A 13,719-nucleotide genomic window follows, 5' to 3' on the forward strand; every position below is an offset into this window, starting at 1 on the left:
CGTTCCTTTTCATTTTTTTTTCCTCTAATTTTGTCCTAACGCTTTATTTCATTAAGTTGATCTTCAATCTCTGATATCCTTTCTTCCACTTGGTTGCTGTGGGTATTGATACTTGTGTATGCTTCACAAAGTTCTTGTGCTGTGTTTTTCAGCTCCATCAGGTCATTTATGTTCTTCTCTAAACTGGTTATTCTAGTTAGCAATTCCTCTTACATTTTTTCAAGGTTCTTAGCGTCCTTACATTGGGTTAGAACATGCTCCTTTAGCTCGGAGGAGTTTGTTATTACCCACCTCTGAAGCGTACTTCTGTCAATTCATCAAACTTATTCTCCATCCAGTTTTGTTCCCTTGCTGGCAAGGGGTTGTGATCCTTTGGAGGAGAAGAGGTGCTCTGGTTTTTGGAATTGTCTGCCTTTTTACACTGGTTTTTCCTCATCTTCGTGGATTTATCTACCTTTGGTCTTTGATGTTGGTGACCTTTGGATGGGGTTTCTGTGTGGACGTTCTTTTTGTTGATGTTGGTACTATTCCTTTCTGTGGGTTGTTTTCCTTCTAACAGTCAGGCCCCTTTGCTGCAGGTCTGCTGGAGTTTGCCAGAGGTCCACTCCAGACCCTGTTTGCCTCGGTATCACCAGTGGAGGCTGCAGAACAGCAAAGATTGCTGCCTTTTCCTTCCTCTGAAAGCTTTGTTTCAGAGGGGCACTGGCCAGATGCCAGCCAGAGCTCTCCTGTATGAGGTGTCTGTCAACTCCTGCTGGGAGGTGTCTCCTAGTCAGGAGGCACAGGGGTCAGGGACCCACTTGAGGACATACTCTGTCCCTTAGCAGAGCTTGAGCACTGTGCTGGGAGATCTGCTGCTCTCTTCAGAGCAGGCAGGCAGGAATGTTTAAGTCTGCTGAAGCTGCACCCATAGCTGCCCCTACCCTGAGGTGCTCTGTCCCAGGGAAATGGGAGTTTAATCTATAAGCCCCTGACTGGGGTTGCTGCCTTTCTTTCAGAGATGCCCTGCCCTGAGAAGAGGAATCTAGAGAGGCAGTCTGGCTACAGCGGCTTTGCTGAGCTGCAGTGGGCTCTGCCCAGTTCGAACTTCCTGGTGGCTTTGTTTACACTGTGAGGGGAAAACCCCCTACTGAAGCCTCAGTAATGGTAAACGCCCCTCCCCCCACCAAGCTTGAGCATCCCAGGTCGACTTCAGACTGCTGTGCTGGCAGTGAGAATTTCAAGCCAGTGAATCTTAGCTTGCTGGGCTCCATGGGGGTGGGATCCTCTGAGCTAGACCACTCAGCTCCCTGACTTCAGCCCCCTTTCCATGGGAGTGAACGATTCTGTCTCGCTGGCATTCCAGGTGCCACTGGGGTATGAAAAAAACTTCTGAGCTAGCTCGGAGTCTGCCCAAATGGCTGCCCAGTTTTGTGCTTGAAACCTAGGGCCCTGGTGGTGTAGGCACCTGAGGTAATATCCTGGCTTGCGGGTTGTGAAGACTGTGGGAAAACCATAGTATGTGGGCCGGAATGCACCATTCCTCACAGCACAGTCCCTCATTGCTTTCCTTGGCTAGAGGAGGGAGTTCCCTGACCCCTTGTGCTTCCTAGGTGGGGCAATGACCCACCTTGCTTCGGCTCACCCTCTATGGGCTGCACCCACTGTCTAACCATTTGCAATGAGATGAGCCGGGTACCTCAGTTGAAAATGCAGAAATCACCTGCCTTCTGTGTTGATCTTGCTGGGAGGTACAGACTGGAGCTGTTCCTATTTGGCCATCTTGCCAGCCACCTAGACCTCTTTTTCTTAATTAGAAATTTTATTTTCTATTCAATCTTTCTTTTACTCTACCACAAAGGAATAAGGCTTCTCTTTTGAAATAAAAACATTTGAAAAAATTGAAAAAATATGTTTGATATGATCATGTTCATGTAGAAATGCATATTTATGTCTGCATTTTAAAATTAAAGAATTTTTAAGAAAAGAATAGGCCTTAGAAGTGGGTACACAAAGTTGAAGATAGTGGTCTGTGAGTGAAGTTCTGAGTGTTTTCTATTTTCTGCCTTTTGCTTGTCTATGGTTCATTTTTATTTTCCCACTAATGAAAGCACATTGTTCTTGTAAAATGAAAAACACAACAGCAATATGTGAATGTGCCTATCATGCAAATATGTATAAAATTTATGCTTTTATAAGAGTGGCTTTTAAGGATAAATAGATGAAATTACAAATAGAGGTGAGGAAAAATACATCTTCTTACACTGTTTTATAGTTTTGCTTCTTAAAACTGTAGAGCTCATGCATCAAGTAGACTGGAAGGTCTTCTGATGCTCAAATTTCATTATTTTCTTCCTTGAATCACTTCAGTAAGAGCAGATCTCAGAGAATTAATAAACTTTTCTATTCCAACATTCTTCTTCCTGCATACTAGTCCATGGTGTTTCTTGCCTGCCAGTCTTCTCAGCTAGGTTTCTTTTTCATGAGTGAAGAGTGTAGGTGGCTTTCCTTTTTCTTAATTAGCAATTTTATTTTCTATTCAGTCTTGCTTTTACTCTACCACAAAATAATAAGATTTCTCTTTTGAAATAAATAATGTTCTTTGCCTCATCTACTAACTGGATGTGATACATTTATTTCATGAAGTTATCTTGGGTCCTTCAGGGAAGCCAACTTTATTCAGAGCAATCTGAATTATATGCATTGATAAACCAATCAGCTGTGATTCATCCAAGGTGATAGAATTTACAAGGGCTTCAAAGTGGCTGTCACACTAAACTCTGGGAAATGTTAATGTTGGGCTAACTGAAAATTATAACTAGGACATTTCTTGAACTTATTTTCCTTTAGTACAGGCAGGTAAAATTGGTTCTCTTCATTTTATAAATGTTATTCTTCAAAAAGAATCTGGTAGTACAAGATGACTTGCTTGCTTTCTGAATATTTTAATTCTGGATTGTTATATGTTTTGCTGGTAAGTTATTTAAGTTATTTTAATTGATCATATTGTTTTTAAAAATGAGATTAAAAAAATATATTTTTTTTAATTTGGGGGGTACATGCACGGGTTTGTTTCAAGGGTATATTGTGTGATGCTGAGGTTTGGGCTTTTATTTATCTGGTCACCCAGATAGTGAACCAAGTGCCAAATAGAAAGTTTTTAAAGCCTTGCCCCTCTCCCTTCCTCTCTCCTTTTAGAATCCCTGGTGTCTATTGTTCCCATCTTTATGTATGTGTATAACCAAGATTCATCACTCACTTATAAGTGAGAACACGTGATATTTGATTTTCTGTTTCTGTATTAATTCGCTTAGGATAATGGCTTCTAGGTGCATCTGTGTTGCTGCAAAGGACATGATCTCATTCTTTTTTTCTTTTTTTTCTTTTTTTTTTGAGATGGAGTCTCATTCTGTCGCCCAGGCTGGAGTGCAGTGGTGCTATCTCGGCTCACTGCAAGCTCTGCCTCCCCCCGGGTTCACGCCATTCTCCTGCCTCGGCCTCCCAAGTAGCTGGGACTGCAGGTGCCCGCCAGCAGGCCTGTCTAATTTTTTGTATTTTTAGTAGAGACGGGATTTCACCGTGTTAGCCAGGATGGTCTCAATTTCCTGACCTCGTGATCCACCCACCTTGGCCTCCCAAAGTGCTGGGATTTCAGGCGTGAGCCACCATGCCCGGCCATCTCATTCTTTTTTTACGGCTGCATAGTATTCCATGGTGTGTAAATACCACATTTTCTTTATCCAGTCCACTGTTGATGGGCACCTATATTGATTCTCTGTCTTTGCTATTGTGAACAGTGCTGAAATGAACATAAAGGGCATGTGTCTTTTTGGTGGAATGATTTATATTCTGCTGGGTATGTAACCATAATGGGATTACTGGATTAAATGGTAGTTCCATTTTTAGTTCTTTGAGAAATCTTCAAACTGCCTTCCATAGTGGCTGAACTAATTTACACTCCCACCAGCAGTGTATAGGCATTCCCTTTTCTCCATAGCCTTGCCAACATCTGTTAGTTTTTGACTTTTTAGTAATAGCCATTCTGACTGATGTGAGATGGTATCTCATTGTGGTTTTAATTTGCATCTCTCTACTAATTAGTGATGTTGAGCATTTTTTCATGTTAGTTGGCTGCTTATATATCTTTTTTTAAGAAGTGTCTGTTCATGTCCTTTGCCTACTTTTTAAATGAGGTTCTTTGTTTTTTTCTCATTGAGTTTAAGGTCCTTATAGATTCTGGATATTAGACCCTTGTTGTATGCATAGTTTGCAAATATTTTCTCCCATTCTGTTGGTTGTCTGTTTACTCTGTTGATAGTTTCTTTTGGTGTGCAGAAGCTCTTTAGTTCAATTAGTTCCCACTTGTCAAATTTTGTTTTTGTTGTAACTGCTTTTGGAGACTTTGTCATGAAATCTTTGCTAAGGCCTATGTCTAGAAAGGCATTTCTTCGATTTTTTTCCTAGGGTTTTTATAGTTAGCTATATGGCTAGCCACTTATCCCAACACCATTTATTGAATAGCAACTTCTTTCTCTATTGCATGTTATCTTCGACTTTGTTGAAGGTCAGATGATTGTAGGTGTGCAGCTTTATTTCTGGGTTCTCTAGGTCTATGTGTCTGTTTTTGTACCAGTATCATGTTGTTTTGGCTACTGTAGCTTTGTAGTATAGTTTGAAATCAGATAATGTGATGCCTCTGTTCTTTTTGCTTAGGATTGCTTTGGCTATTTAGGCTCTTTTTTGGTTCCATATGAATGTTAGAATAGTTTTTTCTAATTCTGTGCAAAATGACAGTGGTAGTTTGATAGTAATAGCATTGAATCTGTAAATTGGTTTGGGCAGTATGGCCAATATAACAATATTGATTCTTCTTATCCATGAGCATGGAATTTTTTTTATTTGTTTGTGTCATTTCTGATTTCTTTCTGCAGTGTTTTATAATTCTTACTGCAGATAATTTACTTCCCCAGTTAGCTATATTCATAGGTATTTTAATCTTTTCGTGGGATTACCAATTTTCTAGGAAAATGTTAAATATTAACTCATGAACATTAATCCTTTTTGAATGAGATTTTTTTCTAAAATATATTACTGCAAATTTTACATTTCCTACCACTATATTTTTTGGTAATTCTGTCTATTTCCTTTTTAAATCAAACGTATAAATTAACTTTATTGTTAAATATAGAAAATTACTTATTGAATGACTGCAATATTTATAAGCACACACATAATTATGTTCTCTGAAACATTCTGCATAATTTGCAATGAACGATAACTCTTTAAAAAGTATTTCAGGTGATTGTATTTAGGATCAAAGTCTTCAGCATTTACATAAGGTCAAGGAGAAGTAGTTATTGGACATGTTCCAAACAAGCTAAACAGATTTTAGTGGGTAACTAAACTGTAACTGGTAATGTATATTGCTTGGTCTTTTGTGATACAATGTCCTTTCCATTTTGAGTTTTTAAATCCACCTCACCCCAAATTTTAGATATTAAAATATTATTTCTACCATTGTCATTTCACCTGCCATAAAAAATGCTCATTCTTAGCAATAGGTAAGTATATAATATCTAAACAATTGAAAAAAAAAGACTCAAATATTTTAATTGAATCCATTTGCTATAGGTAGTCCATTCAGTGGTATAATTGAGAGGAACTCAGGATTTATTGCTCTGGGTGGGTAGGAAAAACTGAAAAATGTGGCTAATATTGAGTTTCAAATGGGCCTTGAAATTGCTTGTGATTATCCACTAAAGCATGCACTAAGTTGATATACACTAAGGTAACATGGTAGAGCATTAAGGCAATGCTTTGTGAGTTGGTGTATCTGTTTGATTCTTATTTTTCCGTATCCCCACATATAAAATGAGACAATAGCAGTGATCTATCAAGATTACTGGAAGGTGGTAAATAATGCATAGGAAACTGCCTGCCATATGACTCACAATTAGTATTAGCGTCTTCCCCTTGAATGATAAATATCAGTGGAATAACTACTGACTTTTTAATATGATGGAATTATTTTTCATTCATTCTCCAAATATTTATTGAGCAAGTCAGTCACAGATTACACATGAAAGCAGAAGCCTCTCAATATATTCCAAGTATGAATATTTTCAATGCAGGGAATTAGAGGCTTACCCAATGGTTAGAAGGCTACAGAAGCCAAGGTGAAGAAGGCTGACAGCAACAAACTCAGCCTATGCACTATGAAGTTCTCAAGAGTTTGCACAAAAGACAGCTGAAATTAACCTCTGGGAGATTCCCTCTGACCTTTCAGTCTGCAGGAGTGATACAGGTGCTTTTCGGGAAGCTCACCTGGAAACTGCTTCAAACCTCATATCTTGGTCATGTGCCTGCAGCCACTTCCAGAAAATAATGACCCCTTTCTCTTCCAAATCTTGTGCACGTGCTTCCCATTGCAGTGGGTTTCTGGGAAATGTCGTTCTCAGCTTCTCCTGCAGTGGAGACCTTAGAAAGGGGTAGCAGTGATGCCAGGTTGACCCTAGGTAATCCAGCACACCAACTATGCATAGCCCTGTGCTCAATGTTGTGAGGAATACAATGGTAACGCGCGTGTGAATCTTGTTTCCATCCTGCTCCCAATGGGAAAGAGAGGATAAGACATGTAAATAAAACCAGTAGTCCAAGGCAGAAGACTCAGGTGGAGGCAGATGCAGGAATAATGCTGGGCAAATTGGTGAAAGAAAGATGTTTTTCAGTCAGGGAAAGGAGAATCAGGGAAGGCTTCATGGAATAGGTGGACTTTGGGTTTAACTTGAAGAACCAGTAAGTTTGGGGTTTAAGTAAATATGGAAAAGCAGGGAATTCCAGGAACATGAAAACATTACAAAGAGAAACACAGAAATAGAAAAGAGTGTAGTGGGTACTTATCAGGAGAACCTGCTCCTGCGGTTTAACACGGGTTCTTTCCTATTTCCTAAGTGTCTCAGCTGGTTTGAGAAATAAAGGGAAAGACCACAAGAGAGAGAAATTTAAAGCTGGGTGTCGGGGGGAGACGTCACATGTTGCCAGGATCCGTGATGTTCCCCGAGCGGTAAAACCAGCAAGTTTTTATTAGCGATTTTCAAAAGGGGAGGGAGTGCACAAATAGGTTGTGAGTCACAGAGATCACATGCTTCACAAGGTAATAAAATATCACAAAGCAAATGGAGGCAGGGCGAGATCACAGGACCACTGGATGAGGTGAAATTAAAATTGTTAATGAAGTTTCCGCAGGCCTTGTCGATAACATCTTATCAGGAAACAGCGTTTGAGAGCAGATAACCGGTCTGACCAAAATTTATTAGGTGGGAATTTTCCTCCTCCTAATAAGCCTGGGAGCGCTACAGGAGGCCGGGGCTTATTTCATCCCTTCGGCTTTGACCATAAAAGACGATAGGATGCCTTAAAAGGGGCCGTCTATAAGCCTATCTTCAGGGTGCATTCTCTTTCTCAGGAATGTTCCTTGTTGAGAAAAAGAATTCAGCAACATTTCTCCTATTTGCTTATGAAAGAGGAGAAATATAGCTCTGTTCTGTCCAGCTCACTGGCGGCCAGTTCAAAGTTACCTCTCTTGTTCCCTGAACATCGATGGCTGTTATCCTGTTCTTTTTTTGAAGATGCCCAGATTTCATATTGTTCAAACACACATGCTCTACAAACAATTTGTGCAGTTGACACAATCATCACAGGGTCCTGAGGTGACATTCATCCTCCTCAGTTTACAAAAAAGATGACAGGATTAAGAGATTAAAGTAAAGACAGGCATAGGAAATCACAAGGATATTGATTGGGGAAGTGATAAGTGTCCATGAAATCTTCACAATTTATGTTCAGAGATTACAGTAAAGACAGGTGTAAGAAATTATAAAAGTATTAATTTGGGGAACTGATAAATGTCCATGAAATCTTCACAATGTATGTTCTGCTGCTGCGGCTTCAGCCGGTCCCTCCATTCGGGGTCCCTGACTTCCCTCCACAGGTACTGAGAATATTATTAAACTGAAGAAAAGTATTATTGAAAGGAATGAAATGGAGGGGAAATCCCAAAAAGTAGTTTTTATTTAGTCATAGGATACTATTGCCAAATAGAGTTTGAAATTCTTTAATGGGAATGGGGAGGAATTTGAGGTTTTGAGAGTACCATGATTCAATTGCTCCATGAGGATGATTCCTTACCACACAACTCTATTATGCCTGTATTACTCCTGCAATACCTCCGCTAAACACTACTGCATGCCCTGGAAGTGTGCAAATTCAGTATGCACAACTATACATAGGCACCCTTTTAATTCTGCATTTAATAGGTTGAAAGAAGAAATTGAGGCTCAGAAAAATAATGGAACTGCCCACGACCACACAGTTGATGGAACTGGAATTTGAGGCTTGTAGTTTTGATTCCAAAACTAAAATCATTTCCACTACAACTTTCTATACCAAACCTTCCCCCATCCTACCACTGGCAGCCCCACAAAATTTTAAAAAAAATCCCCTCAGCTGTTTTTTGCTCCCTTTTTCTAACTGTATAGATCTTATTCTGAATCCTGAGAAATAATCAGACAGTAGTAAATTTGATCTCCAGTTGAAGATCAAACTTACAATCTTGGTTTTTCTTCATATACATGTCACAGTACAAATATTGTGCAGTTTTACATAATAAGAGAAGATTCTGAAAGTTATTTTTTATCTAATCTAATTTCAAGGAAACTCAGTCAGCAAATGTTCTGGTAATGCAAATAGTCTCAACCCATGTCCTTCAAGCATGGAAATGGTTCTGGGTTAAATGTGACTATTCTGCTTAGTAGATCATTTAACAAATCTTAAAAAATCACTTCATCTTTACTTACATATGCATTACAATACAATCACCATGTTGAAGATGAACTAATCTCTTGTCAAAGTTTACAATTTGAAACTGTGACCCCAAACATACCCAGTCCATGTTTCTGACCTTTCTCATCAATATTTCCCTCCTCATTCTTGGCTGTTTCAACTCTGTGCCACAGGTTTCTTAGCTTAAAATGTTCATCTCCATATATCCAAATTCTACTCATTCTTTAAACCCCAATAAAAATTCCATTTTCTGATGAAGTCTTTGTTCATCAATTGCTCATCCTCACCCTGCTAAATTTTCTTTCCTCTGACAATCTCATAACTCTTTTTATCTGAATCACTTCTAGTGATGTCGAGTCACATTTTAATTAGTTATTTTCATTTTTTTATTTATATACCTTTAAGGAGTACAAGTGCAATTTCGTTACATGGTGTATTAGTCAGGGTTCTCTAGAAGGACAGAACTAATAGGACAGATGTATATATAAAGGGGAATTTATTAAGGAATATTGACTTACACGGTCACAAGGTGAGGTCCCACAATAGACCATCTGCAAGCTGAGGAGCAAGGAAGCCAGTCCAAGTCCCGAAGCTCAAGAACTTGGAGTCTGATGTTCGAGGGCAGAAGCATCCAGAGTGGGAGAAAGATGTAGGCTGGGAAACTAAGCCAGTTTAGTATTTTCACGTTCTTCTGCCTGCTTGTATTCTGGTCACGCTGGCAGCTGATTAGTTGGTGCCCACTCAGATTGAGGGTGGGTCTGCTTTTCCCAGTTCACTGACTCAAATGTTAATCTCCTTTGGCAACCCCCTCACAGACACACCCAGGAACAATACTTTGCACCCTTCAATCCAATCAAGTTGACACTCAATATTAACCATCACGCATTGATATATTCCCCAGTGAAGTCTGAGTTTTTAGAGGGTCCATCACCTGAATAATGCACATTGTATCCAAAAGGTGATTTCTCATCTCCCACCCTTCCCGAACCTCCCACCCTTCTGAGTCACCAATGTCTGTCATTCCACACTCTACGTCCATGTGTGTACATTATTTTACATTTTAATTATTAATGTATAGTCATGCACCACATGATGCTTCTGTAAACAATGAACCTCATATACCCTGATCCTGATAGTCCTGAGGTACTGCACTGTCCCTTACGGTTTTTTTACACCCAGAGCAGGGCTGTGGTGCAGGTATAAATAAGGGACTTAGTATTAAGGTGTTTATGGATAAGAGTTTGAAACAGAGTTTGACAGAACAGAAATTGATCAGAGGCTTTTATTTTTCATAACTAAGGCTAAACTCCCTAGGGGAATTACCACTTGTGTCATAAAGCTTTAAATTTGCTGCCTAATATTAGCAGTATACCATGAGTTCTTGAGTTCTTGTAAAGAATAAAATTACGCTTGCTTCTTTAATTCCATTCTATAACTCAGACTCTTACTTTGTCAGTCTACACATGCCTACAATTAGAATGAATAAGTAATAAAAATAGTAAACATTCAACATAGCACTGTATTATGCACCAGGCTGTGGTCTGAGCATTTTACTTAACAATGCAATTAATACTCACAACAACACTGACAGGTAGGTACTATTTTTTCTTTTCTTTTCTTTTCTTTCTTTCTTTTTTTGAGACGTAATTTTGATCTTGTTGCTAGGCTGGAGTGCAATGGCATCATCTGAGCTCACCGCAACCTCTGCCTCCTGGGTTCAAGCGATTCTCCTGCCTCAACTTCCCGCGTAGCTGGGATTACAGGCATTTGCCCCCACCCGGCTAATTTTGTACTTTTAGTAGAGACGGGTTTGTCCATGTTGGTCAGGCTGGTCTCCATCTCCGGATCTCATGTGATCCGCCTGCCTCTGCCTCCCAAAGTGCTGGGATTACAGGCGTGAGCCACCGCACCGGGCGGAGGTAGGTACTATTATCACCATTTTACAAATGAGAACCTGAGGCCCAGAGAGGTTAAATAACTTGCCTAATGTTACACAGTTAATACTTGTCAAAGCTAGAATTTAGACTCAGGTAGTCCTAGTTAACTCCCTAGTCAGCTTTTTCAATCATACTGGATTGGAAGTCCTTCAGAAACAAAAGCAACTCAAAACAGGTAATCGAACGATTCCGACTTCTGCTGTAAACATAAAAGCAGAAAACTTTTGCCCCGGGCACAGCGGCTTGCGCTTTGGGAGGCCGAGACCGGCGGATCACTTGAGGTCAGGAGTTTGAGAGCAGTCTGGCCAACGTGGTGAAACCACGTCTCTACTAAAAATACAAAAATTAGCCAGGCATGGTGGCGCAAGCCTGTAGTCCCAGCTACTTAGGAGGCTGAGGTGGGAGAAATTGTTTCAGCCCGGGAGGCGGAGCTTGCAGTAAGCCGAGATCGCTCCATTGCACTCCAGCCTGGGCGGTGACAGAGCGAGACTCTGCCTCAAAAAAAAAAAAAAAAAAAAAAAAAAGAAAGAAAGAAAGAAAAGGAAACTTTCGCCATATGAGGTTTTCTATTCATTGCTGCTTTATGAACTGTATCACTCATTTGAGCCAAAGAACCTGCCACTATTTAAAGTGAATTCTAATATAAAGTTGGACAATATATTTTATTCTCACATATGTGATAGTTACCATTTATCATTTCAGTAATGTGACTTCTTCATCCCAAGTATTGCTTGTTAGTGAATGGATATCAAAATGTGTAAGAAAAATCCCCGAACCTCTGAATCTGTAAAATGCAGTGTGGAGCATATCATCATAATGAAATATGTCCATACGACCAAAGATAGTTGTGAACTTATGATTTTTTTACTTTCTAATGGGTTTATCAGGGTATTAAATGCATTTTCAACTTATGATAGTTTTTTATTTGCAATGGGTTTATTGGGATGTAACCCCACTGTAAGTCAAGGCACATCTGTATAATTATTTTGTTATAAATATATAAATACCAGAATGTGGATGACTATATAGCTAAATAATATTAACCTTTATTGAGTGTTTACCAGGGGCCACATTCTGTACTAAATGTTCTGATTGTGTCATCTCACCCAATTCTCATGATATCGTGATGAGCTCAGTCTTGCTACTACTACCCTGATTTTAGAAATGAGGTAACTGAGACTTGAAGACATTAACTTGTGTATATGAGGTTTCCCAGGAGATAAGCAGTGGGGACCAGGATCTGAGTATGTGTGGGCCACAGCTCAGCAATGTAATGATGCAAAACCACAGCAAACAGTCCAATCCAAAATGAGAACATGAAACTATGTCCCTGGTGGTCCTCAATCTCTCTCTGTGTCTGAATTGCTTGTGGAGAAGTACAAACCAAACAATAACATCCCTGCAAGTCTGTCTATTTTTGTAGATTCTTATTCTTTAGGACTGGGGTGATATCCAGGCTTCTAGAATTTTAAATTTTAACAAAGGTGATTCTGATGCACAATCAGAATGAAGAACCACTACGTTCTGTACATTCTGCATAGTGTCTGTAGAGATGTAGAAACATTTCTTTTCAATTACATGAATGATACGTGAAATTTTCATTGAAAGATTCAAACAATATAGAAGTATACAGAGCAAAACAAATATAAATGCATTTCCATTCTATCACATGCTTTGTTATTCTATTTCAGGTATTTCTGGTACGCACTCTTACTAATGCACTGATTACATCAGTTCTTTTGATGTAAGGGTCAGATTAAAATGTAAGATGAGATTTCTGCCAAAACAGATTGCACATTTCTATCGGTGGATTTTGTATTGTTGTGTACCTTGTCCTCCATAAATCAATGTTATTATCTTTCATATTCAAAAGTTCCTGCTGATTGTGCAGGTGCACACAAGGCTGTGGAGTCGGCCGTGTGACTCACAGTAGGTGCCTTCATAATTTGTTCCCTGCTTAGTCATTCTTGGCAGGAGGTGTCACTGTTTGCAGCTCTGCCTCTTTTCCCCATGGACTACATGGCCATTTGGCTTAAAACAATTCACCTTTTATCTGACTGCTATAAGATATCTTGATCCATCTGCCCAGGCATCTCCTAGCCTTTCCTGCTGAGGAGCTCATTTTGATTTTTCTAGAACTTATGTTCTTTCCTAATCCTGGGACTGGGGATAAAGAGAATGGGGTTCATTGACAAAGTCACCCACAGGGGATCCTGACTGTACTGGAGCATAATTCAGGCAGCTGCCTGCCATACCGTCTTCCTTGCAAGATTTCCCCAGCACTGTGGGGAAGGGAGCGAACCAACTTACAGAATGCAGCCAGCTTAGAGACTGATCCCGTGAGGGTTCAAGAACAGCCAGTTGATCATTACTGACCTACTAGTTCATCTGAGTTCAGTAGATTTTGGTCTCTTATAATTATTTCATTCAACTCTGAAGAAGGTTCTTTGGAACAATTTTATAGTGCCTCTTTAATCAGTAAGATCTGATCAACAAAACAAACCTTGTTAAGTCATTCCGAGAAGCCATGAAGATACTGAGAAGTGCTATTATCTCCAAAATAAGGTAGAAAAGCAGAATAAGGGAGAATTTCCATACCCCATCCAGAGTCTCACGGTGCACAGATCTTTCATGCGCCTCTCCAGATCCAGTCTCTACCCTTCTTCACCTGCTCTGTGCCCTTGCAGTCTTATCTGTAGGGGCTATGTCATTGCTTCCAGATAGGCATAGTACATGGGGACCAGTGGCAGGAGATCAGCAGGAAGAAGGACAGTAAAGTTCAAGTACTTACTTCCTTGGGCCCCTCTTTTTGGGGTCACAGGGAAAAGCTGGACCCATAAACTAAAGATTCAATGCCAGGTAGGCGGCTCTGTCTACACAGCCCTTTTTTCTTTAAAATTTCTCCAACTGTTCCCCCTTCTCTCCCTTTCAGCCTTTGATGAATAGCTGAGTCCTGCTGCTA

The 13,719-nt window shown here is 39.8% G+C and overlaps 1 non-coding gene across 1 annotated transcript; it reads right to left on the reverse strand.

Moving 5' to 3' along the window:
- Positions 1-2,261: 2,261 nt before the first annotated feature.
- Positions 2,262-2,341, reverse strand: LOC123573798 (small nucleolar RNA U2-19). Its single transcript, XR_006698530.1, has one exon. It is a non-coding gene; the product is annotated as a small nucleolar RNA U2-19 (small nucleolar RNA).
- Between the last annotated feature and the right edge of the window lie 11,378 nt (positions 2,342-13,719).

This window comes from Macaca fascicularis, chromosome 5, assembly GCF_037993035.2.
Source record: "Macaca fascicularis isolate 582-1 chromosome 5, T2T-MFA8v1.1".
Taxonomy (NCBI): Eukaryota; Metazoa; Chordata; class Mammalia; order Primates; family Cercopithecidae; genus Macaca; species Macaca fascicularis.